Genomic DNA, 20,073 nt, shown 5'->3' on the forward strand with positions numbered 1-20,073 from the left:
ACATCGTGATGCAAAAGCGGGAGAGCATGGAGTACGCTGACCTTCCAACATTTGCAGTTCACGGTGTCGCTACATGCTGTGTCAATGGTTCGGGGCGACGATGCGCTGTGCCAAGTTGTCTTATCACTGCCGGCTCGCTAGCGGCTTATCGCTGACGATCAGCAGCTGGCGTTTGCTCCTGGCCGGTAGATTAACACTGCCAGCGATTCGCCAGTTGGGGAACGTATGCCGCAGTTCAGCACGTTTATCCGCTTCGTGTCGTGCATCATCCGGACTGCAGGCGCTCTTTCGTCACGATCTCCACTGTCTGTGGCGAGTATACCGGCTTTCTCATTAAAGGTATTTTTTTTCCTGAGATATGTCTGGTTTGGTGGGACACTCCACGGTGTCTTCTCCTGTGCCAATCCCTCCATCTCAGGCTACCTCAAGTACCATGGAAATTGTGCCTTGATGTCTTGAGAAATGTCCCTACTTGTAGTTAATGTTTTCATCATGTTGCTTTCCTCACTGATTCTGCGGAGAACCCCCTCAATCTCGTCTAGGCAGTCAGAGTGATGACATGTTCACATTCGTACATTTCTGCCCTGTCGTTTGGTAGTCAAGAAGACGAATTACGGAGAATCGGACCAGATTTGTATTTGAATTCGGGATATCCTAGCAGATAGATCTTAAGACGTTCTTGAAACTGGGAAAAATCGACAGATGAAAGGAACTTTGGGATCACGCGGAGAATGTGTTATAGAGCCGTTACCACTTATAATATACACTCATCAACGGTATTTGGACAGCCCTATGTTATGCACAATTAACTACTAGCTTCATCGAGCGAGGTGGTGCAGTAGTTAGCATAGCACACTGAACTCGCATTCGGGAGGATGAGTGTTCAACCCAGCGTCCAATCATCCTGATTTAGGTTTCCGTGATTTCCTTAAATCACTTAAGACAAACATCGGGATGGTTCCTTTGAAGCGCCACGGCCGCTTTCCTCCCCACCCTTCCATAATCCGATGGGACCAATGACCTTGGTGTTTGGTCTCCTTCCACAAATCAAACAACCAGCCAACCACTATATGTCACGAGAGGTGATATATTGTTGGTAAACAAGAAGACGAATTACCGAGAATCGGACCAGATTTGTATTTTAATTCAGAGTATCCTAGCAGATAGATCTTAAGACGTTCTTAAAACGGGGCAAAATCGACAGATGAAAGATACTTTAGGATTACCCGGAGAATGTACACTACTGGCCATTAAAATTCCTACACCACGAAGATGACGTGCTACAGACGCGAAATTTAACCGACAGGAAGAAGATGCTGTGATATGCAAATGATTAGGTTTTCAGTTCATTCACACAAGGTTGGCGCCGATGGCGACACCTACAACGTGCTGACATGAGGAAAGTTTCCAACCGATTTCTCATACACAAACAGCAGTTGACCGGCGTTGCCTGGTGAAACGTTGTTGTGATGCCTTGTGTAAGGAGAAGAAACGCGTACCATCACGTTTCCGACTTTGATAAAGGTCGGATTGTAGCCTATCGCGATTGCGGTTTATCGTATCGTGACATTGCTGCTCGCGTTGGTCGAGAGAGATCCAATGACTGTTAGCAGAATATGGAATCGGTGGGTTCAGGAGGGTAATACGGTACGCCGTACTGGATCCCAACAGCCTCGTATCACTATTAGTCGAGATGATAGGCATCTTATCCGCATGGCTGTAACGGATCGTGCAGCCATGTCTCGATCCCTGAGTTAACAGATGGGGACGTTTGCAAGACAACAACCATCTGCACGAACAGTTCGACGACGTTTGAAGCAGCATGGACTATCAGCTCGGAGACCATGGCTGCGGTTACCCTTGACGCTGGCTGCATTGCATACAGGCGCACCTGCGATGGTGTACTCAACGACGAACCTGGGTGCACGAATGGCAAAACGACATTTTTTCGGATGAATCTAGGTTCTGTTTACAGCTTCATGATGGTCGCATCCGTGTTTGGCGGCATCGCGGTGAACGCATATTGGAAGCGTGTATTCATCATCGCCATACTGGCATATCACCCGGCATGATGGTATGGGGTGCCATTGGTTACACGTCTCGGTCACCTCTTGTTCGCACTGACGGTATTTTGAACAGTGGACGTTACATTTCAGATGTGTTACTACCCGTGGCTCTACCCTTCATTCGATCCCTGCGAAACCCTACATTTCAGCAGGACAATGCACGACCGCATGTTGCAGGTCCTGTACGGGCCTTTCTGGATACAGAAAATCTTCGACTGCTGCGCTGGCCAGCACATTCTCCAGATCTGTCACCCAAACTGCATGAAAATGTAATTACATGTCAGTTCTAGTATAATATTTTTGTCCAATGAATACCCATTTATCTTCTGCATTTCTTCTTGGTGTAGCAATTTTAATGGCCAGTAGTGTGTTATAGAGCTTTTACTACTTATAATATACACTGATCAACGGTATGTGGATAGCCCTCAAAAGGAAACGAAGAGTGTTGTGCTGTCAGTAGAGAAGCAGTGACAGCCAAACATGGTGGTCAGGAGAGGTCAGCGACTTGTAACGTGGACTGGTCACTAGATGTCACCTGAGTAACAAATTCGTTAGGGAGATTTCAGTCATAAAGCTGGCCAAGTCGACTCTTGTTGACGTGCTTCTGAAGTGGAAACATGCAGCAACAATGACAGCTGAACCAAGACCAGGCAGTCCTCATATACCGACGGACAATAGGGAAATCTGGGACCAAACTGCTGAGGTCATCGGCCCCCAGGCTTACACACTAATTAATCTAACCTAACATAACTTAAGCTAAGGACAACACACCACCACACACCCATGCCCGAGGGAGGACTCGAGCCTCCGACGGAGGGAGCCGCACGAACCGTGACAAGACGCCCGAGACCACGCGGCTACCCTGGACAGCGAGCGTCTAGCATTGCAGAGTGTGGTTGTAAAAAATCTCATGAAGCCAGCGCAAAGAATGATTCGTGACCTCCAAAATGCTACCAGCAGTCCAGCTTGAACAATGACTGTAGGAAGTTAACAAGAATGGGGTAGAATGGTCGACCAGCTTCTCATGAGCCACACATTTGTGTAGTCAATTCTAATAATCGGACACTTTCATACCCCAACAGTAACATATGATATGAAGTCTTTCCCTCTTTATTGTGTGATAAAAGGACACGCAGGGATGCTAATGGTCATGGATGCCACTTTGGCATCCTTGATCAATGTTTCTATGACGCAGTTTTATTCAGGGCTTTGAAATGTTCCACAGAATGCAGAAAAATAATTAAATCATGTTTGTTAAAATACAATAAGATTCAAAGATTTCCTGTGTTTACGATTATACATTTACAACTACATTCCAATTTTGTACGTCAGAAGAGTACAGAGTAACGTTATATGTTCGAAATGAAAAACTTTCGTTTCATGATGAACTAATCCTTCAAAGTCAAAGAAAACTATTAACATGGCTTTGACGTTTGATCTGATCTGGCGAGCTTTTTTTGATCTTGGAAGAACCTTTCTGGAACCATTGTGAAGATTGAACCTTGGTTTCAACATCATGGCTCATCACCAGTTCTGATTCACTTAGGAACATCTCGTTCTCTTTTGCGAAATCCAAAAGCTCTTCACACACTGCGACGCGAAGGTCTTTCTGGTCTTGACTCATGAGCTGTGGGACGAACTTGGCGGCATTCCAAGATGATGTGCCAGGATTTCATGAAATGGCCCAACTGAAATGTTACATTCCTCTCCAATCCCTCGGACAGCCAATCTTCGATTGGTACGCTCAATTTCGTTGACGTTTCCTGTCATGAGCGTCATCGGTAGACGTCGGAGGGCGTCCTGAACGAGGGTCATTTTTAACTTCCGTCTGGCCATTTTTAAACCTTGTGAACCTTTCGTAATACCGAGTTCGGCTGAAGCACACATCATCGTAGGCTCTCTGTATCATTTCGTTGGTTGGTTGGTTGATTGGTTCGTTAATTTAGGGGGAGGGGAACAAACAGCGAGGTCATCAATCCCATTGGATTAGGGAACGATGGAGAAGGAAATCGGCCGTGCTCTTTCAAAGGAACCATCCCGGCATCTGCCTGAAGCGATTTAGGGGAATCACTGGAAACCTAAATCAGGATGGGCGGACGCGGGTCTGAATCGTTGTCCTCCCGAATGCGAGTCCAGTGTGTTAACCGCTGCGCCACCTTGCTCGGTCATCATTTGGTGTGTCTATGTAAAGGGTTTCTTGGATTTCATGGAAAATTTAATGCAGACGCGTTGCTTCTCTAACTCTTCCATCTCGAAATTTGCAAACTGCGCGACACAACGTTCTACTTAATACAGCACTTAACAATAATTAACAGACACACCGCAGTGAAACTTCCGACTGTTAAACATTAAACGCAGGCGTGTGCAGGGAAGCCAACCGCATTTCGCTCCAACCCACCATTGGTGCGAAATTACGAATGTTGTGGAATTTTTTCGAATAGACCTTGTACGTGGAAGGCGATTTCTACTAAAGTTAATAAATCTATCAACAAGGCCATGGGAGCGTTTATGCCAGAAAAAGCAGATAAGCAACTGTTATCATTCCACTTAGACTATGAATGAACATCAATTAGGTCCAGTATAACGGGCAAAAGGGGATTATGGGCAAAGAACAATCTGGTTGTAAATCGCTCTCTGGAGAGGTATTTGCCAAGTAAGTGGATTAAGGAAGGAAAGACCCTCCATGGCTTAATAATCAAATTCTGAAAATGTTGAGGAAACAGAGATTTTTGCACTCTCGGTTCAAAAACCAACGCGCAAATGTTGACAAGCAAAAGTTATCAGAAGTTTGTTGTCCGTAAAGAAAACAGTGTGCGAAGCATACAAGTTCCACCGTCATTCCTTAGCGAAAGATCTTGCCATAAACTGGAAAAAAAATTTTGGCCACACATAAAATCACTAAACGAGTCGAACGCCGCTATCCAGTCACATTTCAGCTAGTTTAGGGGGGGGGGGGGGGGGGAATAGAAGACAGCAGAAGAAAAGATGAAGTTTTAAATTTCACTTTTAAGAAATAATTCACGTAAAAGTATTGAACAAACATACCGTCGTTAGACAGTCGTACATACTCCTGCAAGGAGTACGTAGGCGTCACTGGCGTAGAGAAGCAACTGAAAGAGTTAAAAATAAGTAAGCCTCCAGTACCAGATGGAATGCCAGTTGAGTTATACAGACGGTACACTGCGGCATTTGCCCCTTACTTATCTCGCTCTTATCGCGAATCTATTCCCCATCGCAAAGTCCCAACCGAAAGGAATAACGCGCAGAAGTCTCCTGTATATAAGAAAGGTAAAGTAACTGACCTGCATAATTAAAGGCCAATATGCTTAACATCGGTTTGCTGAAGAAATCCTGAACACATTCTGAGTTCGAATATAATAAATTTCCTTGATGTAGAAAAGCTTCTGTCCACAGCACGGATTTAAAAAGCATCGCTCCTGTGAAACTCAGCTCGGCCTTTTCTCCCATGATACGCTCCAAAACATGGATGGAGAGCAACAAGGAGGTTCCATATTCCTAGATTTCCGGAAAGCGTCTGACGCGGTGTCCCAGTGCAGATTGTCAACGAAGGTCGAAACATACAATATATCTTCCCATATATGTAACCGGCTAGAGAACCTTTTGTATTGTATTGTATGTAACTGGGGACCTAGAAACGACAGAGAGGCTTCGTCACTGCCGCAGCTCATAGTGGTACACAACAGATTACAGCTGTCCACTCGCACCACCACTGCCCCACACTGAAGCCAGTGTTACTGTGCGGTTCGGCCCACAGTGGAAACCCCCCCAGGAACGTCTCACACCATTTGAGTCGTAGAGTAATTATGGTGTATGTGTACATGGAGAAAGTGTTTGCACAGCAATCGCCGACATAGTGTAACTGAGGTGGGATAAGGGGAACTAGCCCTCATTCGCCGAGGCAGATGGAAAACCACCTTAAAAACCATCCACAGACTGGCCGGCACACTGGACCTTGACACTAATCCACCGGGTGGATTTGTGCTGGCTACCAATACGCCTTCCTGCCGGAAAGCAGTGTGTTAGATCAACCCCACAGCAGGCTACAGCAGTCCACTCACCCCACAGCCACCCCACGCCGAACCCAGGGTTATTGCGCACTTCGGCACCCAGTGGTTCCCCCCACGAGAACGTCTCACACCGTGTGACCCCAATGTTTGCATGGTAGAGTAATTGTGGTGTACACCTACGTGGAGAAAGTGTTTGCGCAGCAATCGCTGACATAGTGTAACTAAGGCGGGATAAGGGGAACCAGCCCACATTCACTGAGGCAGATGGAAAACCTTCTTAAAAACCATCCACAGACTGGCAGGCACACTAATCCGCCTCGACACTAATCCGCTGGGCGGGTTTGTGCAGGGGAATGGTATGCCTTCCCGCCCGGAAAGCAGTGCGTTAGACTGCACGGCTAACTGGGCGGGCTGAGGACCTTTTACGTAATAGAACCCAGTAAGTGGTTCTTGATGGCAAGTGTTCATCAGAGACAAGGGTATCGTCAGTAGTGCTCCAGGGAAGTGTGACAGGATGCTTTTATTTTCGGTATCCACAAATTACCTGATGGACAGGGTGAGCAGCAATTACAGCTGTTTCCTGATGACACTGTGATTACGGGAAGATGTCGTGCTTGAGTGACAGTAGGAATATCGAAAATGAATTAGACAAAATTTATAGTTGGTGTGATGAATGGCAGCTTGCTCTAAATGTAGCAAAATGTGAGTTAATGCAGTTGAGTAGGAAAAACAGTCTTGTAAGTTCGAATACAGTGGGTGCAGCTTGACACAGTCACTTCGACTAAATATCTAGGCGTAATGTTGCAAAGCACTGTGAAATGCAATAAGCACATCAGACTTGTAGTAGGGAAGGCAAATACTCTATTTCGATTTAATGGGAGAATTTTGAGAAAGTTTAACCTATCCGGAAGAAGATGGCGCATAGAACACTAGCGCGACTCATCCTTGGGTACTATTCGAGTATATGGGATCTCCACGAGGTCAGATTAAAAGAAGACATTGAAACAATTCAGAGGCGGACTGGTAGATTTGTTACTGATAGGTTCGGTCAGCACACAAGTGTTACGCAGATTCTGCTTGAACTGAAGTGGGATTCCCTGGAGGGAAGACGATGCATTCTTGTGAGGCATTATTGCACAAATGTAGACAACCAGCATTTGAGTCTGACTGCAGAACGATTGTACTGTCGTCAATCTATATTTCGCGTAAGGAGCACGAAGATAAGACAAAAGAAATTACGGATTGTACTTAGGCTTTTAGGGAGTCGTTCTTCCCTTGCTCTACTTGCGAGTGGAACAGGAAAGGAAATGACTTATTGTGGTACAAGGTATCCTCCGCCGTGCACCACACGGTAGTTTGGAGGTACGTACGTAGATGTAGATGACGTTCCTACTCATTTGCATTAACCTACATCTGTCACATTCATCGAACCAACTAGAAATTTTGTGTGAGTCTCTTGTATGTTCTGGCATAACCACAAGCGCCAGAACGAAGACGAGGAACGGAAAACCAGAGAAGGCGGTGAGGAAACGTCAGCCAATAGCCTGCTGACAAGGACTGAGCCGCGCCAGGCGCGCCCCCTGCAAGAAGTGAATGAAAGCGCCGCTCCTGCCAGCCTCGGCCACTCAGATCGACTCAGTGTACAGACAATAGTGGGAGGTATTTCCGGAGTGTGAATTAGATTGGATTTACTTTCATTCCAATTGATCCGTGGTGAGGAGGTCTTCCAGGATGTAGAACATGTCAGAAAACAACAATACATGACAAATATTTACAACTAAAACAAATAAGCTAATGTTCCATTCCACAGGTCCCAAGTGGAATGATCGTCATTTTTTAGTGAACACTATATGAAAGAGTCATTTTACAAATACTAATGTACTGAATTTAAAATAAAAAAGTTTTTTATTTATTTATAAAGTAATAAACGTGTAATACAACTACTACAATATTTATTTACAATGAACACATTGCTGGGCTGAAATGGTGCAGAAGTTAGATTTTACTTACACACACACACATATTTACAATGAATACATTACTGCACCGAAATTGTGCAGAAGTTATATCATCACACATACAAATCAGTTAGTTCTACTGAGAAATTCATCAATGGAGTAGAAGGAGTTGGCCACCAATAAATCCTTTAGGCTTCTCTTAAACTGAATTTCATTGGTTGTTAAGCTCTTTATGGCTGCTGGAAAGTTATTGAAAATGTGTGTTCCTAAATAATGCACACCTTTTTGTACAAAACTAAGTGACTTTAAATCCTTGTGAAGATTATTCTTATTTCTAGAATTGATTCCATGAACTGAGCTTTTGGTTTGAAAAAGTGATATATTTTTAATGACAAATTTTATTAAGGAATATATGTATTGGGAAGCAGTAGTTAGTATCCCTAGTTCCCTAAACAGGATTCTGCAGGATGATTTTCAGTTCACACCACATATAACTACTACTGCACGTTTTTGTGCCTGGAAAACTTTAGATCGGTTTGATGAATTACCACAAAAAATAATCCCATATGACATTATGGAATGAAAGTAAGCATAGTATGCCAGCTTTTTCATTTTTATATCCCCTATGTCTGACACAATTCGCATTGCATATAGAGATTTGTTAAGATGCTTCAGCAGTTCTGTGGTGTGCTCCTCCGAGTTGAATTTATTATCAAGCTGTAATCCCAAGAATTTAGCACTGTCCACTTCTTCTATTTGCTTGTCATCGTATGTTAGGCATATACACATAGGACACCCCTTACAAGTTCTGAACTGCATGTAGTGTGTTTTTTTCAAAGTTTAGTGACAAAGAATTGGCTAGGAACCAGTGATTAAGGTCCACAAATATTTTATTAGCTGATCTTTCTAAGCCTACACTTGATTTGCTATTTATTGCAATGTTTGTATCATTGGCAAACAAAACGAACTTGGCATCTGGTAATGTTACTGATGAAAGGTCATTGATATACACAAGAAAAAATAAGGGCCCCAAAATGGAACCTCGTGGGCCCCCACATGTAATTAGTTCCCAGTTGGAGGATGCCTCATAGCTTGATACATGTCAATTTCCTAATAACACCCTTTGTTTCCTGCCAGAGATATAAGATTTGAATCATTTTGTAAAATTTCCTGATACGCTATAATATTCTAATTTACTTTAAAGGATATTGTGATTTACACAGTCAAATACCTTTGACAGATCACAAAATATACCAGTTGCCTGCAATTTTTTGTCTAATGAATTAAGCACATTTTTACTGTAAGTGTAGATAGCCTTCTCAATATCAGACCCCTTTAGAAATCCGAACTGTGACTTTGACAGTATGTTATTTGAGATAAGATGGTTATAAAGCCGATTCTACATTACTTTTTCTAAAATTTTTGAGAATGCTGGCAACAGTGAAACTGGACGGAAATTTGATGCTATTTCTTTATCTCCCTTCTTAAACAGTGGCTTAACCTCAGCATATTTCAACCATTCAGGAAATATTCCACTGATAAACGACTGCTTACACAGATAGCTTAATATGTTACTTAGCTCAGAATCACATTCTTTAATTAACTTTGTTGATATTTCGCCATATCCACTAGATGTTTTTGATTATAAAGATTTTATGGTGGACATTATTTCTGCTGGGGTAGTGAGGGTCAAATTCATATTATGGAAGTTACTTGAAATGTCTGGCGTGAGATATTCCATAGCAGCATCTACCGAACCTGACAACCCCATCTTTTCAGTAACAGTTATAAAATTTTGCTAAAAAGTTCTGCAACACTATACACATCTGTCATGTCATTTGTGACACTGTCATTTGTGACAGTCCAGATACATTGGGTACACCTGTACCACCTCGTACAATTGCCACAGTTAGCCAGCCATTACCATGCGAAAATGTATCATTCAGGTCAATACTGAAGTTCAGTCTACATCCACAGAAGACAGCAGGTCCATCTAGTAATGAATGTGCAGCGACAGATTTTATAGTATTCTTCTTCTTGTCAGCAGCAGATGTTGTCATTTCGACATCTTCAATTGTTTTATATATTGTCTGTCTTGCACGACGACGACCGTCGTTTGCATGTCATTTGTGACACTGATGTATCTCCAAAGTTAAGTATTGTCAATTGCTTAATAGAAATAAAACTACTAATGTTATTTGTTTGAATTGTTGTATAGCATTCCAAGAACGCAGCATACTTTAGGCACCCTATAAGCCACGAGTGGGCAAGATCCTACACTGCATCTTCCTGCATCACTCAACGATGAAACCTTTCCATATACCACAGCCACAGACTTCTGCTTACCCTGCCCACTAGATCATTTATGTGTATAGAAAATAACAGCAATCCTAATCACAGGAGATTTTGAACAGATGCCAAGAACATATTGAATGTCTGTATAAGGGGGATGAAATACAAAGCGAAATTAAGGTTGCAGACGAGCAAGATGTGCTGGGAGATGGAAAGGGATTTACCATCTTGGAAGCAGAAGTAGAAAGGGCGCTGAAGGAGATGAAGAATAGGAAGGCATGTGGAATTGATGATTTGCCAGCAGAACTGTTGAAGAGTCTGGGAAACAAGGCAAGAAAAGAAATAGTCTACCTCTGTAACGAGATATATGACAAAGGGGAATGGTCTGAGGACTTCCGTGTAACAGTTATTATACCAGTAGAGAAAAAGAGAAATACTAAAAAATGTGAAGAGCACAGGACCATCAGTCTAATTTCTCATGCAGCTAAAGTGTTGCTGAGAGTGTTGAATAGAAGGTGTGGGGGCGGCAGGTGGAATTGATTGTTGTTTATGTAGAATTGTAATGTAGAAAAGATGCATTTCCCTGCCGATTAGCACCAATTGTGGGGCGTCGGGTGGGATAAATGTTGTTATTTAAAATGTTCCTATCATTTATGCTGTCTTTTGCCATTCTCAACACTGGCTCTCTAACTACAATATTGGCAACCAGAAAGTGATTAGCAAAACGTGAAGCCTGTAATTAGAATTCCTAGTGCCCACTTCATCTGAGAAATACTTTTATAGCTACAGCTTAAAGCTCTGAGGAGTTAGGAGATTGTCTGGGATTCATAATCAAAAACGATCGTGGAAAAAACGTTCTCTATATTCTGAAAGTCACAGATGAAAAAAAAAGAATCCACACAATCTGACTAACAGAGCAGTTCAGAGTCAAATGCGCTGATGCACCTATAACTGTCCAAATTAAATGTTTAAGTGAATGCTCGCCATAATTTGATGATAATGTTCATCAAACGCCACGCTAAATAATGGTAGAATGTCTGTCCCGCGGCGGCACGTGAAAGTACGACATACGCAAACTGAAGATAGATAATTAAAGTCATCCCAGAATTAACACTTCACTCGAAAATGATTTCATGGTTACGCGTATCCCGAGTAACTTAATACGGCATCCGAGGCTGTTTATAGCAATGATACCGACGCGACGCGACTCCCGACACAGATGGTGTGCTATTCAGCGTCCAGAGAGAACTGGGGCCTTTCTCTCTCGCGCAGCGTTCTTATATATAAAGCTGCGGTGCGGACGGCTAAGGGAACGCCTGATCAAATCGGCTCTCCCGACTAACCGCTGGACTAGTATGCACCACATTAAGTTATTGAATAAATCATAGCTTCTTTTGCTGATGGCAGATGAAGCTCTCAATTTAAATGCGCATTCAGTACACAGGTAAGTAATCATAATAACAGTCTGATGTGGCTAAGTAAAATATTTTGGGCGAGAGAATTAATTTAATTACACTGCACGCAGTAGACGAGCTCTGAACTTGCCCTTTGGAGATACACTATCGCTATAGTTTTATAGTCATTCAGTTGAAATTTCTCACATCTTTATGATTATAGCGGATCTCCCTTCTACCTAAATTTAAACATCCTAGCCTTATTTATTAGCCTACTTAATCTATCTTGCTTCCTTAATTTTTAAGACAAAAACCAGAGAATCATGAATTTCCACAAAAATCTTAATTTGTGAGATCCAGAAGACTGTTTCTATTAAATTATTATGAAAAAGGAATCTAAATACAAATTTTTAAGTCTCTAGCTCTTTTCTGTTGCGCCAATGATTTTTACAGAAAAACGTCCAAATTTCGAAAATGGTTAAAGTTATCGAACTGATATTCAACACATATTAATTTAGTATTACTCCTGACATGCTAGAACCGTTTCAGGTTATTTACTTGATTTTTAAAGTATTGCGCAACATTTATGACGTCAGAGCTAGTTACAGCGGACTGGCTGGCACACAATGGAAAGACTGATGAGAATTTATTACGGCGTGAGTAGGCTGCTTCCCTACAAAGGCTATATGGCAAGCTGGATAGAGGGATTGCAGAGGAGCAGTTCGGATTTAGAAGAGGAAAAGGAACAAGAGATGCTATTGGCCTGTTAAGAACTGTAGGCGAAAGATATATGGAAAAAGGCAAATAAATCTTCGCTGTTTTTATAGCTTTAGAAAACGCTTTTGACAGAGTTCAGTGGAACAAGCTGATGGATATTTTGAGGAGGAAAGGAACAGATTGGAAAGAGAGACGACTGATACAGAATCTATATTTATTCCAGAAAATAAGGATAAGGACTGGAAATGAAATGTCAGAAAGAAACAGCATTGGACGAGGTGTTAGACAAGGTTGTTGCCTTTCCCCACTGTTGTTTAATGCATGCCTTGAAGAGATTACTGTATTGCGAAAGGCTTAGATGGGAAAAGAGGAATATGTAATGGTGGAAAGAGAATAGAATGTATAAGATTTGCTGATGACATGGTATTAGTGGCAGGAAGTGAGCGGACAGTGAACAACATGCTGAAAGATCTAAATGAAGCTTGTGTGGAATGTGGGATGCAAATAAACACAGGAAAACCAAAGAGTGTGGTCGTCAGTATAAGAGACAGACTATCCAATATTAAAATAGGACAATCTACCATTAGCCAAGTAAGTGCATTTAAATATCTTGGAAGCACAATAACTGAAGACCTGAGGTGTCACCAGGAGGTGAAAACTCGAATTGCCATAGCGAAGGTGGCATTGAACAGAAAGAGGACACTCTTTCTTGGAAAATTAGATAAAGGTCTAAGGAAAAGGCTTGCCAAATGTTTTGTCTGGAATGTGGCACTTTATGGGGCAGAAACATGGACGCTGGGACAAGAGGATGAAAAAAAGGTTAGAAGCATTTGACATGTGGATGTGGAGGAGAATGGAGAGGATAAGCTGGATGGAAAGACTGAGTAATGAAAGAGTACTGGAAAGGGTTGGTGAGAGAAGATGTCTGCTGAAGGTCGTAAGAGAAAGGAAAAAGAACTGGTTGGGACATTCATTGTGAAGGGAGTGCTTGCTAGCAGTTGCTTTGGAAGGATTGGTTTGTGGGAGAAGACTGAGAGGAAGAAGGAGATACAAGATGCTAGACGACATAAAGGGAAGGGGAAATTATGCAGACCTGGAGAAGATGGTAGAAGACCGGGCAGCCTGAAGAACTACCATGTGAAAACCTGACTTTCGGCAGAATACTAATGATGCTAATCACACTTCCCTGGGGCACTCCTGACGATACCCTTGTCTCCGATGAACACTCGCCGTCGAGAACACTCTGTTACTTAAGAAGTATTTGAGCCAGGGAAGTTATTCCGTATGGTCGTACCTCCGTCAACAATCTACAGTGGGGCGCCGTGTCAAACGATTTCCGGAAATGTAGGAATATGGAGCCTGCCTGTTGCCCTCCATGTATTGTTCACAGGATCTCATGTGAGAAAAAAGAAAGCTCAGCGTCGCACGAATAATGGTTTCTAAATCCATGCTGATTTGTGGACAGAAGCTTTTCTGATCCAAAGATATTTATTGGAAGTTTGCCTTAAGTTCCTGTGGGACAAACCTGCTGTGGTTATCGGTCCCTAGGCTTACACACTACTTAATCTAACTTAAACTAACTTACGCTAAGGGCAACATACACGCCCATCCCCGAGGGAGGACTCGAACCGCCGACGGGGGGAGCCGCGCGAACCGTGGCAAGTTGCCCTAGACCTCACGGCGGAAATTTATTATATTCGAACTGAGAATACGTTCAAGAATTCTGCACATTCTTATACGTGGGAGTAATCTGCGCTTTTTTTCCAATTGCTTGGGACTTTGCGCTGGGCACGAGATTCGCCATAAATGCAAACTAAGTAGGGTACCACACAGTGGTTCAGGTCGAAAAAAATCGATTTTCGGTTTCCATCATATTTCGGCAGATTATAGTTTTATTTAAGTACTCTGAAAAGGATTTTGCTGAAAAACATTTTTTTCGAGCATTTAAAGAGCATTTTCCTACCACGTGTGTTTATGTGCCACGCCCACTTTTCTGTCACGCACTGTCAACCCACCCACTGTCAACTCTAAGCCATGTGGAGATGACATTATTAGCAAAATAGAATGTGTAGGCCATGTTCAAAACCGTTTGGGAACAAGGCTGAGAAAACTAACCGTTGATATGAGAGGAAAAAAATTAGAAGATGGAAAATTATTGACCAGATAGGTTCAGTTAACTAAAACTGAAATAGAAAACTTGCAGGTATACTATGGGCAGGCAATTAGGAGAAATAAAGAAAATCTGGAGGCAATGAAGAGAGATCTTTGGGCCATATTCTTCCGTAAGTCCTCTACTGATGATAAGCCATGTCATGGATTGTGTCCATCAGGAGAAAATTCGTGATGCAAATACAATACGGCTCAGGCAACTGGAGAATCTTATTCTCACCACCATTCTCTTCCTGCTGCTGTTATTACAGCAGTTAAACCTATTTTCAGAGACTTGGCTCATCCTGACCTTCTAAGGAAATGTCTGCATGGGCAGACACAGAACCCAAATGAATGTTTCAACAGCACAATTTGGAACCGCCTTCCCAAACCTGTATTTGAAGGTATGCATCAATGAAACTAGGAGTTCATGATGCTATTATTACATTCAGTTATGGTAATATTGGAAAGTGTTGGATGCTGAAAAAGCTGGGCATTAATCCTGGTGAAAATATGATCACTGGGCTGCAACATTGCAATAAAATGAGGATAGCCGATGCAGACAGGTCTGCATCTAATATGGCCAAGAAAGCAAGACAAACATCCAGGAAGGTGAGCTGGAAGACCTGCTAGAGGCCAAAGAAGGGTCATCATATGCAGTAGGACAGTTTTAATTAACTTCAAGTAACAAATTTCAAAAGATTTTTCTTTAAAGCCAATTTCCCACAAACTAAAATTTTCAGTACATATGCCCCATTGTATCAGAAACTATCATAGATAAATGAATGAAATTTTCAGAGACTCTGCATATCATAAAAAGCCACCTCTGGTAATACATTCATTAATTTTCCCCCATTAGGAAATTCACAAAAAATATTTTCTGCAGAAAAACTTAATATTTTTTGTTAATAAATTTAAAAAGGTATTTCTTAAAAACTATAAAATGGATAAAATAGATTTTTAGTACAGTTGACTGTTAGCATCATGTAACATATAGTAAAAATATTGAGGTCCCGCACCAAATAGTTTCTTCAGAAATGGGTCAAAAACTTGTCTAAATTAACATGGGTTAGATAGGCAGGGTGTGGTCCCCTTAAACTAACTCACGCTAAGGGCAACATGCACACCCACGCCCGAGGGAGGACTCGAACCTCCGACGGGGGAAGCCGCGCTAACCGTGGCAAGATGCCCTAGACCGTGCGGCGGAAATTTATTATATTAGAACTGTGAATACGTTCAAGCATCCTGCACATTTTTGTACGTGGGAGTAACCTGCGCTTTTTTTCCAATTGCTTGGGACTTTGCGCTGAGCGGGAGATCCGCGATAAATGCAAACTAAGTAGGTGCCAATATCGTAGGGTACTCTTTGTGAAACCGAATTGGGACTTACTTATTCTCAACTTTTTCAGTTGCGTCTCTACACCAGGGGTGCCTATTACCACGTCCTGCACTGTACGACAGTCTAAAAACGCTATGTTTGTACAATCATTGTGTAAAAATGCAACAGGTAAAACTTCTGCTTCCCTTTAGCTGTTTTCCGTTGCCTCAACAGACTGGTCAACTTGTGACTGAACAGAACATTTTGATCCACTTAGCGATTTTACATAGGGCCAGAATTGTTTCGGTTTCTCGGCAAGATATTTTTATAAGGTGTGACGGTGGTAGTTGTTTTATACTTGTGGTAACTTGCTATTGGCTGATTAGATTTCTGCTGGTGACGACTGTGTACTTATTTGTAGGACGTGGAATTCATATCTACTGGCATTCCACTTCCTACTACCAGACATGTATTGGTCATCTGTTTCATTAATTGTGAATTCGTGTCTTATGTGTTAAATAAACCTCTGTGAACCGCTAACACAATACGCGTGCTATTGAAATAGGTGATTTACGGCAACTAAAATCTATTGTAAAATTGTATTTATAAACAAAACTCATCTCTTTGCAATATCACTTTATGAAAAAAAATCGTAGCCTTATGGGTGAAGACTGATAAATAAATGCTAGCACCTTCCAGCTGGGGAATGTAGACAAAGTTACAGTGAATAAAAAGGTAACTCTGATTAGATGACAGTCATTTAGGAGTTGAGGTTAGCCTTGTGGCTGTTACAAATTAATTGACGCATGAAAGACACTACTTACAACCGTTATTATTTCTGATTTGTTCCACGTTGCGTTTAGAGAGATTTACTCTTAAAGCGAAGCTTCTGGTTACATTGCCGAAGTATAGATGATGCCTTTTGCGATTCTTCTATATGTTATGTGTCTGTAGCACACTGACGCTATAGATATTACAGCAAGTAGCTAGTGCAATTGTTATACATTAATTACAGTAATAATGTTCCTTACTTGCTTACTACAACACTGTTTAGGTCATTATACACGCACATATACGTTTCTGTAGCTGGTACACTACTTTGCAGCACAATTCAATGAAGAGCCCTGCCTACACATCGCACGATTCGCCGAATAACTATAGCTTTGTGACTCCGGGACAGTAGACATTAGAGCGCACCAGTTCAGTACGATATTGATCCTTTAAAATCGAGAACATAACAGAATTTTCTTTATAACTGATTCTCTGTTGTCCATCTTGATTGCTGAGATTTTTTAATTCTTTTAAAACTGAAGCAATCAATAAGGACTATAAGAGAACCTATTTTACAACCAGTTACAGTGCATTTTTTCCAAGGACATTATATTAATATACGCAGAATTTTCTTTGCCCTACAACACAGTAAAACATTATATTTAGTAAATAGATACTCGTATACAGCAGAAGTGAATGATACGAGCTGTGCATCTGTCTGAGAAATATCTTCGAAGCATCGACTGTGAAGTACCTGTATAGATAAAGAGGCCATAGACAAACATGCTGAGTCAACAGGCAGTGATAGATACAAAATTGCGTCAAATAATCCAATACTGTCATAAACCATTCAGGAAAAAGATCATACAGTAAACAGATACCACAAAACGGATGAAGTAACACCAGTAGTGTATTGGTCTGATAAATATCTTCGTAGTGCGACTGGGAAGTACCTGTACAAATACAGAGGCCACAGACTAACGTGCTAAGGCACAAACAGTGCAAGACACAAGATTGTATCAACTGACGCAATACTTCTATAGCTATTCAGCATCGGCACTAGGATGCATAAAGTCGTGATACGGACATCCGACTCACTCATAACATAGGCAATGATACTTACCAATAGAATGCTAGGAAAGAGATGATGGAACAACAAAGACCCCATCATAATTCAAAGTTATCATCCGATTTAAAAAATCGTATTTGAGATATATGTGCGTGAACAACGGACTGTTGAAAAGAACAAACTCTCGAGCTTTACATGGTTCCCGCAAGGCAGCAGCAGTGTGGACCCACTTCAGTTGTAGTAAAATTGAGGTCGGGACAACAGAAAGCGTTTTTGTTCAACGTTTTGCGCAGTGCGGGGTCAGTGATTTTCGTGCTAAGTATGGTGTGGATCTTCCTACAGCACAGAGCATTAGACGATGACATAAACAATTCCGAGAAACAGGTTGTTTGGGTAAACGTAAATCGCCGGGCAGTTCCCAGATGTCTGACACAGGAGTCGAACGCATCCGCCATAGTTTGACGAGGAGTCCACAGAAATCCGTTCGCCGCGCAACTCGACAGCTCAACATGCCCCCGATGTCCGTCTGTCGTGTGTTGCGTCGACATTTACACATGAAACCATAGAAAATTTGGCTACTGCAAGCTCTTCGCGAAGGTGACAAACAACGACATGTGGAGTTCTGTAATGTTGTTCTTGGCAAGATGGAGGATGACGGTTTTCTTCCACACTTACCGGGTTAGTGTTTAGTGACGAGGCAACTTTCCTTTTAAATGGAAGGGTGAACCGACATAATGTGAGAATTTGGGATACAGAACAACCACATGAAATTATAGAACATGAGAGGGACTCTCCAAAATTTAATGTGTTTTGTACAGTTTAACGGGAAAAGCTGTATGGTCCACTTTTCTTTTCCGAGAACAGTTACAGGAAACACATATCTGAATATGCTTGAGAACTTTCTTTTCCCACAGTTGGAGACTGATTCGAACGACTTAATTTACCAACAGCATGGGGCACTGCCACACTGACATCTGGAAGTGCGGGAATTTTTGAATTAAAATTTTACTGAACGGTGGATCGGTTCCACTGGACCAAATGATTCAGCCTTACATTACTGGCCTCCACAGTCACCGGACCTGACTATAAGTGATTGTTTCTTGTGGGTTCTTCTAAAATACTTTGTTAATGTGCCTCCGTTACCAACAACAGTGAATGAACTGAGACATCGCATAGCAGCAACTGTGGATGCTGTAACTCAATAGATCCTCACTGCAGTGTGGGAACAACTTCGATACCGGATTGAGACATGCCATGTATCTCAAGAGGGGCGTGTTGAACACCTTTGAAAAGGTATGAAAAAACTATTTGAGTTTACCGTTCATCAAAAAACGATTCATTGCATATGTTTATTACACTAATGGCCATTACAATTGATACACCACGAAGATGACGTGCTACAGACGCGAAATTTAACCGACAAGAAGAAGAAGCTGTGATATGCAAATGATTAGCTTTTCAGAGCATTCACACAAGGTTGGCGCCGGTGGCGACACCTACAACGTGCTGACATGAGGAAAGTTTCCAACCGATGAAATGAAATGTCGTGTGGCTAGGGCCTCCCGTCGGGTAGACCGCTCGCCTGGTGCAAGTCTTTTGATTTGACGCCACTTCGGCGACTTGCGCGTCCATGAGGATGAAATGATGATGATGATTAGGACAACACAACACCCAGTCCCTGAGCGGAGAAAATCTCCGACCCAGCCGGGAATCGAACCCGGGCCCTTAGGATTGACATTCTGTCGCACTGACCACTCAGCTACCGGGGGCGGACTCCAACCGATTTCTCATACACAAACAGCAGTTGACCGGCGTTGCCTGGTGAAACGTTGTTGTGATGCCTCGTGTAAAGAGGAGAAATGCGTACCATCACGTTTCCGACTTTGACGTTTGCAGCAGCATGGACTATCAGCTCGGAGACCATGGCTGCGGTTACCCTTGACGCTCCATCACAGACAGGAGCGCCTGCGATGGTGTACTCAACGACAAACCTGGGTGCACGAATGGCAAAACGAAATTTTGTCGGATGAATCCAGGTTCTGTTTACAGCATCATGATGGTCGCATCCGTGTTCGGCGACATCGCGGTGAACGCACATTGGAAGCGTGTATTCGTCATCGCCGTACTGGCATATCACCCGGCGTGATGGTATGGGGTGCCATTGGTTAAATGTCACGGTCACCTCTTGTTCGCATTGACGGCACTTTGAACAGTGGAAGTTGCATTTCAGATGTGTTATGAACCGTGGCTCTACCCTTCATTCGATCCCTGCGAAACCCTACATTTCAGCAGGATAATGCACGACCGCATGT

The 20,073-nt window shown here is 42.4% G+C and overlaps 1 protein-coding gene across 1 annotated transcript in view; it reads left to right on the plus strand.

Moving 5' to 3' along the window:
• The first annotated feature begins 227 nt into the window (after window positions 1-227).
• LOC124552042 (scoloptoxin SSD14-like) overlaps window positions 228-20,073 on the plus strand; it is a 146,741-nt gene continuing 126,895 nt past the window's right edge. Inside the window, exon 1 of the mRNA XM_047126486.1 lies at window positions 228-339. The gene's annotated coding sequence lies outside the window, so the exon portion shown is untranslated. The remainder of the gene's footprint in view (window positions 340-20,073) is intronic.

The sequence above is a fragment of the Schistocerca americana genome, chromosome 1 (genome assembly GCF_021461395.2).
Source record: "Schistocerca americana isolate TAMUIC-IGC-003095 chromosome 1, iqSchAmer2.1, whole genome shotgun sequence".
Lineage (NCBI taxonomy): Eukaryota > Metazoa > Arthropoda > Insecta > Orthoptera > Acrididae > Schistocerca > Schistocerca americana.